The sequence below is a fragment of the Rhinoderma darwinii genome, chromosome 1 (genome assembly GCF_050947455.1).
Source record: "Rhinoderma darwinii isolate aRhiDar2 chromosome 1, aRhiDar2.hap1, whole genome shotgun sequence".
Classification (NCBI taxonomy): Eukaryota; Metazoa; Chordata; class Amphibia; order Anura; family Rhinodermatidae; genus Rhinoderma; species Rhinoderma darwinii.
The window spans coordinates 333,882,303-333,897,973 of record NC_134687.1 but is presented as its reverse complement, the minus strand read 5'-3'; the positions used below and the strand labels follow the sequence as shown (position 1 = coordinate 333,897,973).

The 15,671-nt window shown below is 45.1% G+C and overlaps 2 protein-coding genes across 2 annotated transcripts in view; both read left to right on the top strand.

Annotated features, from left to right (window-relative positions):
* The first annotated feature begins 7,373 nt into the window (after positions 1–7,373).
* The window catches only part of OPN3 (opsin 3), an 89,765-nt gene continuing 81,467 nt past the window's right edge, over positions 7,374–15,671 (top strand). Inside the window, exon 1 of the mRNA XM_075825665.1 lies at positions 7,374–7,453. The gene's annotated coding sequence lies outside the window, so the exon portion shown is untranslated. The remainder of the gene's footprint in view (positions 7,454–15,671) is intronic.
* Positions 7,377–15,671, top strand: part of ACO1 (aconitase 1) — a 254,019-nt gene continuing 245,724 nt past the window's right edge. Inside the window, exon 1 of the mRNA XM_075825662.1 lies at positions 7,377–7,453. The gene's annotated coding sequence lies outside the window, so the exon portion shown is untranslated. The remainder of the gene's footprint in view (positions 7,454–15,671) is intronic.

Here is a 15,671-nt window from a genome sequence, read left to right as displayed (position 1 = left end):
CTTTGGAGCCATATTTTCGGACATAATTCGGGGCTAAAACGCCCGAATTACGTCCGTAAATAGGGTGTATGAACCCAGCCTTAGGGTATGTTCATACCCAGTAGCAAAATACGCCTGAAATTATGGAGCTGTTTTCGCCTGAAAACAGCTCCTGATTTTCAGTCGTTTTTGTAACTACTCCTGCTTTTCGCAGCGTATTTTACAAACGTTATTGGAGCTGTTTTTCAATGGAGTCAATGAAAAACGGCTCTAAAAATTTCCCAAGAAGTGACATGCACTTCTTTGACGCGGGTGTCTTTTTACGCGCTGCCTTTTGACAGCAACGCGTAAAAATACACCTCATGGGAACAGAACCATCGTAAAACCCATTGAAAGCAATGGGCAGATGTTTGTAGGCGTAGTAGAGCCGTTTTTTCCGGCGTAATTCAAGGCGTAAAACACCCGAATTACATCTGAAAATAGGATATGTTCACACAGGCTATTTTCAGCCATTTTTTGGGCTGAAACGGCTGAAAGATCGGTGGCAGAACGCCTACAAACATCTGCCCATTGATTTCAATAGGAAATACGGCGTTCTCTTCCGACGGGGCGTTTTTTTACGCCTCATTTTCAAATAACAGCGCGGAAAAGGACACCCTGTAAAAAGTGCTTGTCACTTATTGAGACGTTTTTGGAGCCGTTTTTCATTGACTCCATAGAAAAACAGCCGTAAAAAACGCCTCAAAAAAGGCGTGATTAAAAAACTACTGAAAATCAGGAGCTTTCCCTTAAAATCAGCGCCGTATTTTCAGTTTTTGGTTAAGTGTGTGAATATACCCTCAGAGTAAATACATACAAAATATTTGCACACCACCTTTCAAAATAGAAGAATCAGAGTGTGTCCCCATAAAGGTTATGTTCACACAGAGTTTTTTGCAGGCAGAAAATTCTCATATTTTGATCTGCCTGAACGCCGTTTGCCTCATTTTTCGCCCGTGGCCATTGAGTGCCGATGGGCAAAAATGCCACGAAATATGCTTTCTCTGCCTCCCATTGATGTCAATGGGAGGTCAGAGACGTAAACACCCGAAGATAAAGCATGTCGCTTCTTTTCCCCGCAAGACGTTTTTTCTGCTCGCGGGAAAAAAAACGCCTCTGCCTCCCATTGAAATCAATGGAAGGCATTTTCGGTCATTTTTTGGCGTTTTTTCCGATACGGTTTCCGAGTCAAAAAACGTGTAAAAAAAAACAGGTCCAAACAGTGCCAGCAGGCTACCCCTCAAAAACAATACTGTCCCACCCTTAACTTCTTCTGTGCCGGATCAGTATTGACTTCACCTATTTGGTCTGTAGCGAGATGATGACTGTTACAGTTTTTGAAAACTAACATATCCTAGCATATCCTTACCATTGTTTAGGTCATACTTGGAGCTGTAGTTTTACATGATAGCAGGGGTACACTGACTTCATAATTCACCTCTCTATTGATTTTAGTTCTGGTACTGACACTTGCAGACTTTAACCCGTTAGTGACCGGCCCATCGTGTTTCTACGTCGGTCACTAACGGGCCTTATTCCGATGCCATAGACTTTTTACGTCGCGGCATCGGAATAAGTTTACAGAGCAGGGGGCTGTCAAATCTCCCTGCCCTCAGCTGCTAGAGGCAGCTGAGGGCAGGGAGCGTCCCTGCTCTGCCGTGTGAGATCGATATTAGTATCGATCTCACACGTTTAACCCCTCAGATGCGGTGCTCAATAGCGAGCACCGCATCTGAGTGGTTTTGGAGAGAGGGAGGGAGCTCCCTCTCTCCCCCACCGACACCCGGCGATACGATCGCCGAGTGTCTGTGTCTCTAATGGCAGCCGGGGGTCTAATAAAGGCCCCCAGGCTGCCTGGAGTGAATGCCTGCTAGATCATGCCGCAGGCATGACCTAGCAGATGCCTGTCCGTGTTAAACGGTCAGGCAGTAATACACTGCAATACAAAAGTATTGCAGTGTATTATAAATGCGATCGCAGAATCGCATATTATAGTCCCCTAATGGGACTAGTAAAAAAGTGAAAAAAAAGTTTAACAAAGTTAATTTAAAAAAAATGTGAAAAAAAATGAAAAAACCAGCTTTTCCCCTTACAAAATGCTTTACTATTAAAAAAACAAAATAAAGTTAAAAAGTTACACATATTTGGTATCGCCGCGTCCGTAACGACCCCAACTATAAATCTATTACATTATTTAACCCGCACGGTGAACGCCGTAAAAAAAAAAAAACTATGGAAAAATTGCTGTTTTCTGTGAATACTGACTTTAAAAAAATGTAATAAAAAGTGATCAAAAAGTCGCATCTACTCCAAAATGGTACCAATAAAAACTACAAGTCGTCCCGCAAAAAAAAAGCCCTCATACAACCGCATCGGCGAAAAAATAAAAACTTTACGGCTCTTCAAATATGGAGACACAAAAACAAATAATTTAGAAAAAAAAGCATTTTTACTGTGTAAAAGTAGTAAAACATACAAAAACTATACAAATTTGGTATCGTTGCAATCGTAACAAACCGCTGAATAAAGTTATTGTGTTATTTATACCACATGGTAAACGGCGTAGATTTAGGACGCAAAAAAAGAGTGGCGAAATTTCAGATTTTTTTCTATTCTCCCCCAAAAAAAAGTTAATAAAAGTTAATCAATAAATAATATGTACCTAAAAATGGTGCTATTAAAAAATACAACTTGTCCCGCAAAAAACAAGACCTTATACAGCTCTGTCGATGCAAAAATAAGAAGGTTATAGCTCTTGAAATGCGACGATTAAAAAACGTAAAAAATAGCTTGGTCATTAAGGTCCAAAACAGGCAGGTCATTAAGGGGTTAAGGGTATGTTCACACACCCTATTTACGGACATAATTCGGGCGTTTTAGCCCCGAATTACGTCCGAAAACACGGCTCCAAAGTGTCGGCAAACATCTGCCCATTCATTTGAATGGGCTTTACGATGTTCTGTGCCGACGGTCATTTTTTTTACGCGCAGCTGTCAAAAGACGGCGTGTAAAAAAGACACCCGCATCAAGGAAGTGCCTGTCACTTCTTGAGACGTAATTGGAGCCGTTTTCCATTGACACAATGGAAAAACAGATCCAATTACGTCCGTAATGGACGCAGTGAAAAGCGCCTGCACTTGCCATTACGGCTGAAATTGCGGAGCTGTTTTCTCCTGAAAACAGCTCCGTGATTTCAGCCGTAACGGACGTGTACGTGTGAACATACCCTAAGAAAGGACATCAGGGAGAGTCTGAAAAATGATGAGTCAAGCGGCCACACAAAATTGTTCCTTTGTGCACTGCTGCATGCCTCAGTACATATTGGATTGCCATGTGCAGGAGCCTTCGGTTAAAGGGGTTTTCCAGCTCCTGACAACTGATGACCTTTCCACCGGATAGGTCATCAGTACATGATCTGTGGGGATCCGACACCCGGCAGATCGTAGTGGTGCTTTGAATGATGTGCTTCTGCAGTAATACTGATAAAGAACCACTAGATGGTGCTACAAGCAATACATTTTTATTAGAAAAAATATGCAATGTTAAATACTTTTGTGTCAAAAAAGACAAAAGTATAGTAGGTATGATACCTTTACTGGCTAACCATAAAAGTTCTATATGCGGCTTTCAGAGTGCAGAGGCTCCTTCTTCAGGCTGTTTACAAATGAATGTCTTAGAAAAAAGCACAACATTTAAGATGTTTCACAAAAACAATTAGTACATGACGTGATACATCATTAAGATAAGCCGGGGCAATAAAACTGGGGTTATAGGGGTGATGACTTAGGAGTTAAGGCATCTGGAGTCAGTCTGATGGGGGATGTGACGTGTGTCCATGTAGTGGCTCATAAATCCTGGTGTTAGATTGAGGCCTTGTGTCAATGACTGGAATTTTATCACCATCTTGAATTCCCAAATTTTTCTCTCTCTGTTGTTTTTAAAATGACCCTTCAGTATTAGGACTTTTAAATGTGCCAAACTGTGATCAGGTCCAGAGAAATGTTTTCCCACGGGTGTATCCACCTCCTGTTTTATTGTATGTCTGTGTAGATTCATCCTGGTTTGTAGTTTTTGTATTGTTTCTCCAATGTAGATTCCTTTATTGATGCACCTTGTACACAGGATCATGTACACTACATTGGAGGATGTACAGGAGAACGTGCCAGTGATTTTATAGTCCTGCTGCGTGTTTGGGATGTGAATGGTGTTTGATGACAAGATGTTGGTACAGGCCTTGCATCTGTGTCTGATGGTGATGAGAGGCACTTCTGACCAGGAGATTCCTTAGGTTTGGTGGTTGTTTGTAGGCAAGGAGAGGTAAATCTGGGAATATTTCCTTCAGTTTATTGTCTTTGTTAAATACAGGTTGGAGATCAGCAGCAATTTTCCTCAAGAAGTTCATTTGTGGGTTGTATATGACCACTAGGGGCACCCTGCTGTTGATTTCTTCTTTTTGTACTCCAGAAGATTGCTCATTGAAGACAGAAAACAACACCTGCTATCAATGAGGTATACATTCTTACAACAAGGATACCATCCACGTATTATAGATGATCAGATTTACAGAGCCACAAAAACTCCAAGTAGCAATGTATATATATATATATATATATATATATATATATATAGCAAAAGAAAATTTGCAGCACTCCAACATGAAAAAAATGGTGGTTTATTCAATCCAAAATAACAGCAACGTTTCAATCCTACAATAGGATCTTTATCAAGCCTAGTGACACATCTATTCAGCAAGTTTTTATATGTTTGAGACTCTTTTACATAATTAGTCTCATTATAAAACAATCAAATGCAAAGTGTATGAAAACAAACATCATAAATTGTGTACGGTATCATCAAATGCTACATAAATTTCTCACTGTTGAATTTCCTGTCACTCCTTGCTTATATATATTACCAAAAATCCACAAAGATTTAATGAACCCACCAGGTCGCCCTATTGTATCTGGCAGGGGTTCATTAACAAGTAACATCTCTATCTTTGTGGACAAAGTGCTGAGAAATTTTGCTATTAACTCCAAATCTTATATTAGAGACACCACTGATTTTCTACAAAAATTAAAATCTATAAAACTACCAGAGGGGTCCATTTTGGTCTCCTTTGATGTCACATCTCTTTATACCTCGATTGATCACAACAAGGGTCTTGATGCTGTACGACGTAAATTATTGACTTCTGACTATGACAATGCTACTTGTGAGTTTATTATTTCATTAGTGGAACTTATTTTGACATCTAACTATTTCATATTTAAAGAGAGTTATTATATACAGTTGAAAGGAACGGCCATGGGGTCTAACATGGCTCCCACGTACGCCAACATTTTCATGGACAACATTGAGGAGGTGTCGGTCTATGTATCCCACCACTTCTCACATGTTTTGAAGTGGTGGCGTTACATAGATGACATCTTCCTCATTTGGACTGACACTGTTACTACATTAATGGATTTTCACAGGTTTCTTAATTCAATAGATGATGAGATTCAATTTACGATGAAACATTCTATGGATAATATCCAATTCTTGGATGTTACTGTATCTATTGTGAACAATATAATCAGAACTAAAATGTACACGAAAGAGACCGATAGGAACACTCTGCTACGATTTGATAGTTGCCATCCGAGAAATATGGTAAGGTCTTTGCCGTATAGCCAAATGATTAGGGCCAAACGTAATACCGACAGACAGGAGGATCTTGATATATCTTTAGACACTATGGTTAGCAACTTTTTACAAAGAGGTTACCCCAAAACATTACTGTGGACACATAGAAAAAAGATTGATAATGTAGCGAGGGACAGTTTATTGCAGTCTAAAAAACCGTCAGCGCATGGAAAACGGAAACGTATTCCATTTATCTCTACTTATAATGATAGGAGTGGAGACATTTCCAAAATTATGAATAGACATTGGCCAATTATCAGCAATAGTTTTGGACACATTGATGTATTGAATAATAATCCACTCATGTCTTATAGACGTCCACAAAATCTTCGAGATAGACTGGTGAAAACCAGAATGCCAGATCATAAGAAAACGATACAACCTATTTTTAAACCACTAAAACCTGGCAATATTCCATGTTACAGATGTGTCAATTGTGCTTTGATGTGCAAAGGGGAATTTTTTAGACATCCGTTGACTGGACAACAGTTTAAAATTAAACACAATTTCACCTGTGATTCAGAGTGGGTCATATATGTGCTATGGTGTCCTTGTGGCCTCCTATATGTGGGTGAAACCACCTGTTCCTTTAAAACTCGTCTAAACAATCACCGTTTCTCTATACGTAAAAAGAAACTTGATTTACCTGTGGCTAAACATTTTTCGGAACATGGTCACAATGAAAGGGATCTAACATTTATGATTCTGGACCATGTTCCTCCATTACAGTTTGGCGGTGATCGCCATCTGGTTTTACACAAAAAAGAATTAAGATGGATATTTTTACTGAACACCTTAAAACCTTGTGGTCTTAATGTAGAATTTGTTGTAGATAGAATTGCCTTATGAGCTCCGCCCCTTTGTGTTCTCTTGATGTTCTCTTCAGTAAGATGATTGTTGACACATCAATATCAAGATCTATATCTCATATTTACTGTCAATGTCTTATAAATACTAAAAACAATTATGTTTTGTATTTTTTTAGATTGGAATACCACTCCCAACAGAACTTCGGAACTTCTTTAATTATTTTTCAATGTTGTTGTACTGTGATATTTGACGGGGCTATGTTCAATGCATCAAGTCTTATTGCATCAATAAAATATATTTATTATTTGAATTGTTTCTAGTCTCCTATTAGGTTTCAAAGTGATAGAGAGATATTAAAATTGAGAGGGATTCTCATGCATTTTTTTTGTCTTATGATATATCATATCACTAGTGTGATAATATGGGTCCGTTACACGTATGAGGATAATGTGACATCCTGGACACGTGAAGACGTGTCTATGTGGTCCCATAACTCTGGGAACAAGATCGTTCTGAGTACTTGGTTGTATACAGAGGTCTTTGAACCCACGTGTGGATCGTCTTTAAAAGCCGACATTAAGCTACTTTTAGATATTCCTAATATCTCCATCACTTACTATAGGGAGCATTTACTAATATATCTGTATTTTTTACATTCATGACTTTTTGACTGACATAGCTGGGTCAAATGATATCTATAATAATGTTACAGCAGTTGCTTAGCAACTCATGATGCCATGATACACGGGGCGGCTCAGTGGAACGCATTGACACGCATTACATCATATGGATGCGTTCTATGCTCTCTGCTGCGGAGTGATGAACTACTTCCGCCTCGGGGGATTACACTGATGTGTCAAATTTCAATTACCACGAGGGATGCAGCAGAGTGCTGCAACACACTTGAATGGAGTAGTTGAGTCTGAAGTTCTGATTGGTGAGTGACGATATACCAATAGATTTTACACCACTGCTGCATAAATGATTAGAATGTAATCAGTTGTTTTTAATGTTTTTGTTATTATGTATTGTTAATCACGATGTCACATACACACTTCTGTATTTTCTGTATCATGTCTATGTTTATGATGATACCGTACACAATTTATGATGTTTGTTTTCATACACTTTGCATTTGATTGTTTTATAATGAGACTAATTATGTAAAAGAGTCTCAAACATATAAAAACTTGCTGAATAGATGTGTCACTAGGCTTGATAAAGATCCTATTGTAGGATTGAAACGTTGCTGTTATTTTGGATTGAATAAACCACCATTTTTTTCATGTTGGAGTGCTGCAAATTTTCTTTTGCTATACATTATTATACGTCCGAGGATCGGGACGTTTTTGCCTGGCACCTGGTCGATTATTCCTATGTGAGTGCTGCTGTCTTCTTGTGTGCTATATATATATATATATATATATATAAAAGAACAATATATATATATATATATAAGAAAAAGCATTACAGCGACCCTCCGGTCCTGAGATAACATTTCAGATAAGATAGTGTATATGGAGTAATAATATCTGTTCAGGGCCGGCCCTAGGATAGATGGTGGCCCGTGGAAAATGATCTTTCATAAAAAAGTGCACCATAAAAAAGTATAATCCCCTACAGTATAATGCCCTATATAGTGCACCCACACAGTATAATGCCCCTTTAGCGCCCCACACACAGTATAATGCCCCTTTAGTGACCCCCATACAGTATAATAATATTTTAAAATATAATATATTATAACCCCTTCAAGGACACAGTATTTTGTCCTCTAATTGTGCCCACACAGTATTATGCCCCCTGTAGTGCCCCTACACATTATAATGTCCACTTAGTGGCCTCCACACAGTATAATGCTCCTCTCCCCTGGCTGCCACACACAGCCCCCCTTGTAGATAGTGCCCCCTGAAGATTGTGCCATACAGCCTCCCTGTAGACAGTGCCATAATCCCCCACCTCCTCCTTGTAGACAGTGCCATACAGCCCCCCACCTGCCCCATGTAGACTGTGCCATACAGCACCCCACCTCCCCCATGTAGACCGTGCCATACAGCCACCACCTCCCCCTTGTAGACAGTACCATACAGCCTCCCCCATGTAGACAGTGCCATACAGCCACCCACTTCCCCCTTGTAGACAGTGCCCCCAAACAAAAAAAATTGTGCTCACCTAGGCCCCGTTCCCATGATGAACTGAGCTGCTCCACAACGCTGATGACTGGATTCTTGCGTAGGCTGGCGTGATTCTGCAGCCTAGTACAGGGTTTCCCAACCTTATCTGACTCGAGGTCTCCCTGTAAAAAAAAACATTCCTCAGGGCACCCCTACCAAAAATTGTTTCGAGAACACGGCTAAAAATAAGCACTACTGTAACGTCCGTGGTCGCTGACCACGAACTCCTTCCATCCAGTCGACACCCTTTGCTCAAGAGATGTCTGCACATACAGCCGTCCTGCTCCACAGTGACCACCAGGGTGCGCTCACGAGCTCAGTCCAGACTTGAGAAGCCAGAGCGCAAGCATGTTGGTGATTGAGCAAATTGGTCCAGAGCACCCTGGGCTATAAGAAGGTCCCAGCCCCATCCTCCCACGCCTGAGCTTTGTTGTTGTATTCCTAGTCTGTCTTGCAAATAGTCCCCTAGTGTTTCCTGCTCCCAGTGTTTCCTGTTCCTGTATCCTGTATCCTGATCTAGTGCTGTGCTTAGCTGTAGCCATGCTATGATGTATACCACGCCTGTCCTGCTTCTCCACGCCTGACGTCTACCTGCTGCCTAGTTCCTGCCAAGACTGCCTTGCTACTGTCCGAGCCGCCACAGGTACCCTGTATAAACTATAGACTCTGACCTGCGCCCTGTTGGCCAGCTGCCATACCGCCAAGGCGGTACGGCCCAGTGGGTCCACAAACCCTACGTGACAACTACACTCGTAGGGTATGTTCACACAGCGTTTTTTGTAAGGCAGAAAAACATCTCGACAGGACCAACTCCCCCAGGCTTTGAATATTCTCGCACGTTGGCAGGAGGCACAAGCTGCTGTTCCTCCTACTACACCTCCTGGCAGTGTTGATCCTCAGACTACACCTCCTGGCAGTGTCGACCCGCGTTTTTCTTTGCCACTTCCGGACCGCTATGAAAGAGACGCAGGTACCTGTCGTGGATTATTGAACCAGTGCCAGTGCCAGATCCACTTCAGCCTGTATACTAGGACATTTTCATTTGACGGTGCAAGGGTTGCTTTCATCATCTCTCTCTCCTCACTGGCAAGGCTCTTGCATGGGCGAACCCTATCTGGGAGAGACAAGGACCAGAGACCCGTGACTTCCAGGGCTTCCTCCGGACTTTTCGCATGGTGTTTGAGGAGCCTGGAGGGGTCTCATCTGCAGCGGCTTCCTTGATTAACCTACGCCAAGAAGACACCTCCGTGAGCGAATACTCCATCCACTTCCGCACCCTGGTGGGAGAACTGTTGTGGAACAATGAGGCCCTGGTGGCTGCATTCTGGCATGGACTGTCTCCTAAAATTAAGAACGAACTTGCCGCTCGAGACCTGCCATCTACCCTGGATAACCTCATCCTTCTGTCAGCCCGGATTGATATGCAGATCCGAGAACGCCTCCAAGAAGTTCGTCGAGAGGGAGGCCTTCCTAGTCCGGTCCCTACTTTGCAGCAACCCCTTCTCTCCTCAGATATCGATTCTCCTAAGGAGTCTGTGATGATGAACCAGTGTAAGCTATCCACCCGGGAGAGACAACGCAGATGCACTTTGGGACTCTGTCTATATTGCGGCCTCGGTGGCCATCTTGTGCGCCTATGTCCCCAAAAATTCCAAAGCCTACGGTTGCTAGGAGAGGCAAACTTGGGTAAGAAAGGACTTCTGTCTAAATTGTCCATACCAGTGACCATAGTGTCCGGCGAGAGAACACATCAGGTCTCTGCGTATCTGGACTCTGGATCCGCTGCTAATTTAATCTGTAGAGACCTGGTGGATCTTCTTCAATTACCCACTATCCCTCTGGAGAGGCCATTGACAGTTGCATCAGTGAATGGACTACCCCTACCAGACCCAGTTATAGCTGTGACCAAGTTGCTGATGATCCAAGTGGGAGCTCTTCACTCCGAACTCCTGTCGTTCTATGTCCTATCCAAAGCCGTTAACCCTGTGTTGCTGGGCCTGCCTTGGCTCCGACTACATGCCCTAGTCCTGGACTGGAATTCTGGAGAGGTTCTCCAGTGGGGCCCTGAGTGTCTGCCTGGTGCAGATTCATTCGGCTCAGCCTTTGCTGCCTTGGTCATTGGCAGGATTGCTGGGTCATTATGCTGCATTTTCAGACGTCTTCAGCAAGAGGGAGGCGGAGACATTGCCTCCACACCGGGCGTATGACTGCCCTATCGAGCTGATTTCTGGTACATCCCTTCCCCGTGGTAGGGTATATCCTCTCTCCTTGCCAGAGACACTGTCCATGTCCGCCTATGTGAAAGAGAACTTGGAGAGGGGCTTCATACAGACGTCTTCCTCCCTGGCAGGAGCCAGGTTCTTCTTCATCAAAAAGAAGGATGGTTCTCTTCGTCCTTGTATTGACTACCGAGGTCTCAACTAGATCACTGTGAAAAATAAATATCCATTGCCGCTGATCTCAGAACTGTTTGATCGTATACGTGGTGCCAAGGTTTTTTTCCAAACTAGACCTGCGTGGGGCTTACAACCTAGTCCGGATTCGCCAGGGTGCCAAATGGAAGACTGCATTTAACACCCGTGATGGACACTATGAATATCTAGTAATGCCCTTCGGCCTGTGTAATGCTCCCGCGGTCTTCCAGGAGTTTGTTAATGACATTTTCCGTGACCTCCTCTATGTTTGTGTAGTAGTCTACCTTGATGATATCTTGATTTTTTCTCCAGATCCTGTGACTCATCAGAGATATGTCCGTCAAGTTTTGCTGCGGTTAAGGGAGAATCGTCTGCACGCTAAGTTGGAAAAGTGCGTGTTTGAAAAAGATGCTCTACCATTCCTGGGCTATATCGTCTTGAATCAAGGTCTCGAGATGGATCCTGAAACGGTAACGTCTGTTCTGGAATGGCCACGCCCTCAAGGCTTGAGGGCCATACAGCGCTTTCTGGGATTCGCCAATTTTTACAGACAGTTTATTCCAAACTTCTCCTCACTGACTTCTCCTATCGCTAACCTCACTAAGAAGTGCATGAGCGCCAAGGTGTGGACTCCTGAGGCAGAGTCCGCATTCAATAGTCTGACGAGTGCCTTCACGTCTGCCTCTATCCTCCATCATCCAGACGTCTCTCTACAGTTCTCGTTGGAGGCAGACGCATCCTCTGTCGGTACTGGTGCACTCCTGTTCCAGAGAGGCTCCAAGGGCAAGTCAATGGTATGTCGATATTTTTCTAAGCTCTTCTCTTCGGCAGAAAGCAACTACTCGATTGGGGATGGGGAGTTACTGGCCATCAAATTGGCTCTGGAGGAGTGGAGACATCTACTAGAGGATGCAGCTCATCCCATCCTGATTTTTACGGACCATAAGAACCTTACCTATCTTCAGACGGGCCAACGGCTGAACCCTCGTCATGCCAGGTGGTCACTGTTTCTTACCAGGTTCCAGTTTGAGCTCCATCATCGCCCGGCCGACAAGAATGTGAGGGCCGATGCCTTGTCCAGGTCTTTAGATACAGAACACACGATGGAGATTCCACAGAACATCATTGATCCGTCTTGCATTGTCTCTGTCAATCCCCTGCAAGTTGGGGACATTCCTCCAGGGAGGACTTTTGTGCGCCTGGCTGACCGTGGAAGAATCCTCCGCTGGGGACACTCCTCTAGACTGGCAGGTCACGCGGGGACCCGTAAGACTCTGGATCTGATTGCTCGTCATTTCTGGTGGCCCACGCTGCCAAGGACATTATGGACTTTGTTTCTTCCTGTTCAGTATGTGTAGCCAACAAGGTCGCTCACTCCAGACCTGCTGGTCTGCTCCAGCCATTGCCTGTGCCCAATGCCCCCTGGCAGCATATAGCTATGGACTTTATTACGGACCTGCCTCTCTCTGTCAGATGCAGTACTGTCTGGGGGGTGGGGGATCGATTTTCTAAGATGGCCCACTTCGTTCCTCTGACCGGTCTTCCTTCTGCTCCTCTGCTGGCCAAGCTGTTCATCCAACACATTTTCCGCCTGCACGGCTTGCCACAGCATATTGTGTCTGATCGGGGGGGTTCAGTTCACCTCGAAGTTCTGGAGAGCCTTCTGCGGACTCCTAGGTATAAAGTTGGATTTTTCCTCGACCTACCATCCTCAGTCCAATGGTCAGGTCGAGAGGATAAATCAGATCTTGGAGAACTACTTACGCCACTTCATCTCCAAGCAGCATGATGACTGGGTGCAGTTGCTTCCGTGGGCTGAGTTTTCTCACAACAATCATACCAGCGAGTCCACACTGAAGACACCATTCCTTATTATCTATGGCCAGCACCCACAAATTCCTCTCCAGGTCCCTGTTACGTCCGAGGTGCCAGCTGCTGACACAGCCTTTGGGGACTTTCTGCAGATCTGGCAGCAGACTCCATCCTCCATCCTGCTGGCAGTCGACCGCATGAAGCGGAAGGCGGACACAAGGAGAAGGAACCCCCTCAGTTTCTTCCTGGCATGAAGGTCTGGCTGTCCTCCAGGAATATTCGACTGAGGGTGCCATCGTACAAATTTGCTCCCAGGTTCCTCGGTCCCTTCGAGATCCTGCAGCAGATCAACCCTGTCGCCTACAAGCTTCGGCTGCCTCCTACCCTCAAGATCCCCAACTCCTTCTATGTTTCTCTCCTGAAGCCAGTTTTTTTGAACCGCTTTACCAAGACTCCACGCTCTGCGGCTGCCTCCAGCGGCCCTTCAGACACCTTCGAGGTTAAGGAGATCTTGGACATTAAAAAAGTAAGAGGAAGAACCTTTTAGTTAGTAGATTGGAAGGGGTTTGGTCCAGAAGAGAGGTCCTGGGAGCCAGAGGAGAATCTCAACGCTCCTACCCTCATTAAGAGGTTTCTCTCTCGTTCTGGTCCCAAGAGGAGGGGGCGTAAGAGGGGGGGTTCGCTGACCACGAACTCCTTCCATCCAATCGATGGCATTCTCTCAAGAGATGTCTGCACATACGGCCGTCCTGCTCCACAGTGACCACCAGTCACTAGTGTTTCCTGCTCCCAGTGTTTCCTGTTCCTGTATCCTCTAAGCTGTATCCTGATCTAGTGCCGTGCTTAGCTGTAGCCGTGCTGTATACCACGCCTTTCCTGCTTTTTCACGCCTGACGTCTACCTGCTGACTAGTTCCTGCCAAGCCTGCCTTGCTACTGTCCGAGCTGCCACAGGTACCCTATATAAACTATAGACTCTGACCTGCGCCCTGTTGGCCAGCTGCCATACCGCCAAGGTGGTACGGCCAAGTGGGTCCAAAAACCCTACGTGACAACTACACTTGTAGGGTATGTTCACACAGCGTTTTTTGTAAGGCAGAAAAACATCTGCCTCAAAATTCTTTCAGGAGTTTGGAGGCAGATTTTAAATTGACAGCATTATTTGACTTTTTTTGCATTTTTTTAATCTGTAGAAGCTAATGCAAAAGACGTAGGCAAAAAAGCACTCCAAACGAGCTCAGCAGGTATTTTCTGCCTCCTTTTAATTTTAATTGGAGGTCAGAGGTGGAAACCACTTGAAAACCATCAGCCACCCCCCCCCCCAGTAAAATGACCATCAGCCCGCCACTCACAGTAAATGACAATCAGCCCGCCACTCACAGTAAAATGACCGTCAGCCCCCCACTCAAAGTAAAATGACCATCAGCCCCACACTCACAGTAAAATAGCCATCAGCCTGCCACTCACAGATGCCCCCTTTTGATAGTGCCACACAATACCCTGTAGATAGTGCCCCACAGCTCCTTGGAGGTAGTGCCACACAGCCCCTTGTAGGTAGTGCCACACAGCCCCCTTGTAGGTAGTGCCACACAGCCCCCTTGTAGGTAGTGCCACACAGCACTCTTGTAATTAGTGCCACAAAGCCCCCTTGTAGGTAGTGCCATACAGCCCCCTTGTAGGTAGTGCCACACTTCCCCCATGTAGGTAGTGCCACACAGCCCCCTTGTAAGTAGTGCCATACAGCCCCCTTTTAGGTAGTGCCACCCAGCCCCCTTATGGGTAGTGCCACATAACCCCCTGTAGGTAATGCCACACAGCCCTCTTGAATATAGTGACACACAGCCCCCTTGTAGGTAGTGCCAGACACCCCCTTGTAGGTAATGCCACCCAGCACCCTTGTAGATAGCACCACCCTTCCTGTAGATAGTGCTACTGTAGCTCCCCGAAGGCGCAGAATCCACCTGTGGCCGGGGTTTTCGCTCCTCGACGGAGCGCTTGATGTCTCTGTCCATATATGGACAGAGACATCAGGGGCAACTCCTGAAGTGGAATCCCCATCCACAGCGTTGCCGACGCTGTGACCGGGGATTCCACTCCAGGAGAAGCACCTGATGTCTCTGTCCATTTATGAATAATGGCATCAGCGGCTTCTCCTGGAGCCGAATCACCGGCCACCATCCAGGAGCGGAATCCCCGGCCACAGGGGGATTCTGCTTCTTCAGGGAGCTACAGTGGTGCTAGTAAATAGCAGAGAAGGGAGATACCTCCCTGCTCTGCGATAGTGTTCAATAGTATCTGCGTCCTAAGGACGCAGATACTATTGAATGTGTCGTCACTACCGCTGTTGCAGCAACAGCGGCTGCTAGCCGCGCTCCGGCAAAGGGGGCCCGTCCCAATGGGCGGCACAGGCACCCTTATGCCCATGTCGCCGCTAGCAGCTGCTATGGCTGCTACACCGGTAGAGACGCCACTGAGAGAAGAAGCCTCTGAAACACAAGCAGGGGAAGGGAGCCAGCGCAGCGCCCCCTTCTACCTGCTGGAGTGATGCGCGCTGTGCAATGGCACAGGTCGCACACCCCTAAGGCCGGCCCTGTATCTGATGCCCTCCAGTTGTGTCCCTCTGCCATGGATCTGCTGTTTTAGGGTCCCCTCTGTGCTGTCCCAAAATGGCCGCAGCACTTCTATGACTACAAGTCTGAGACACTCCCATTGTTCTCAGATTGGCCAGAGCTGCTCATGTGAGCAGTTACGTCCAA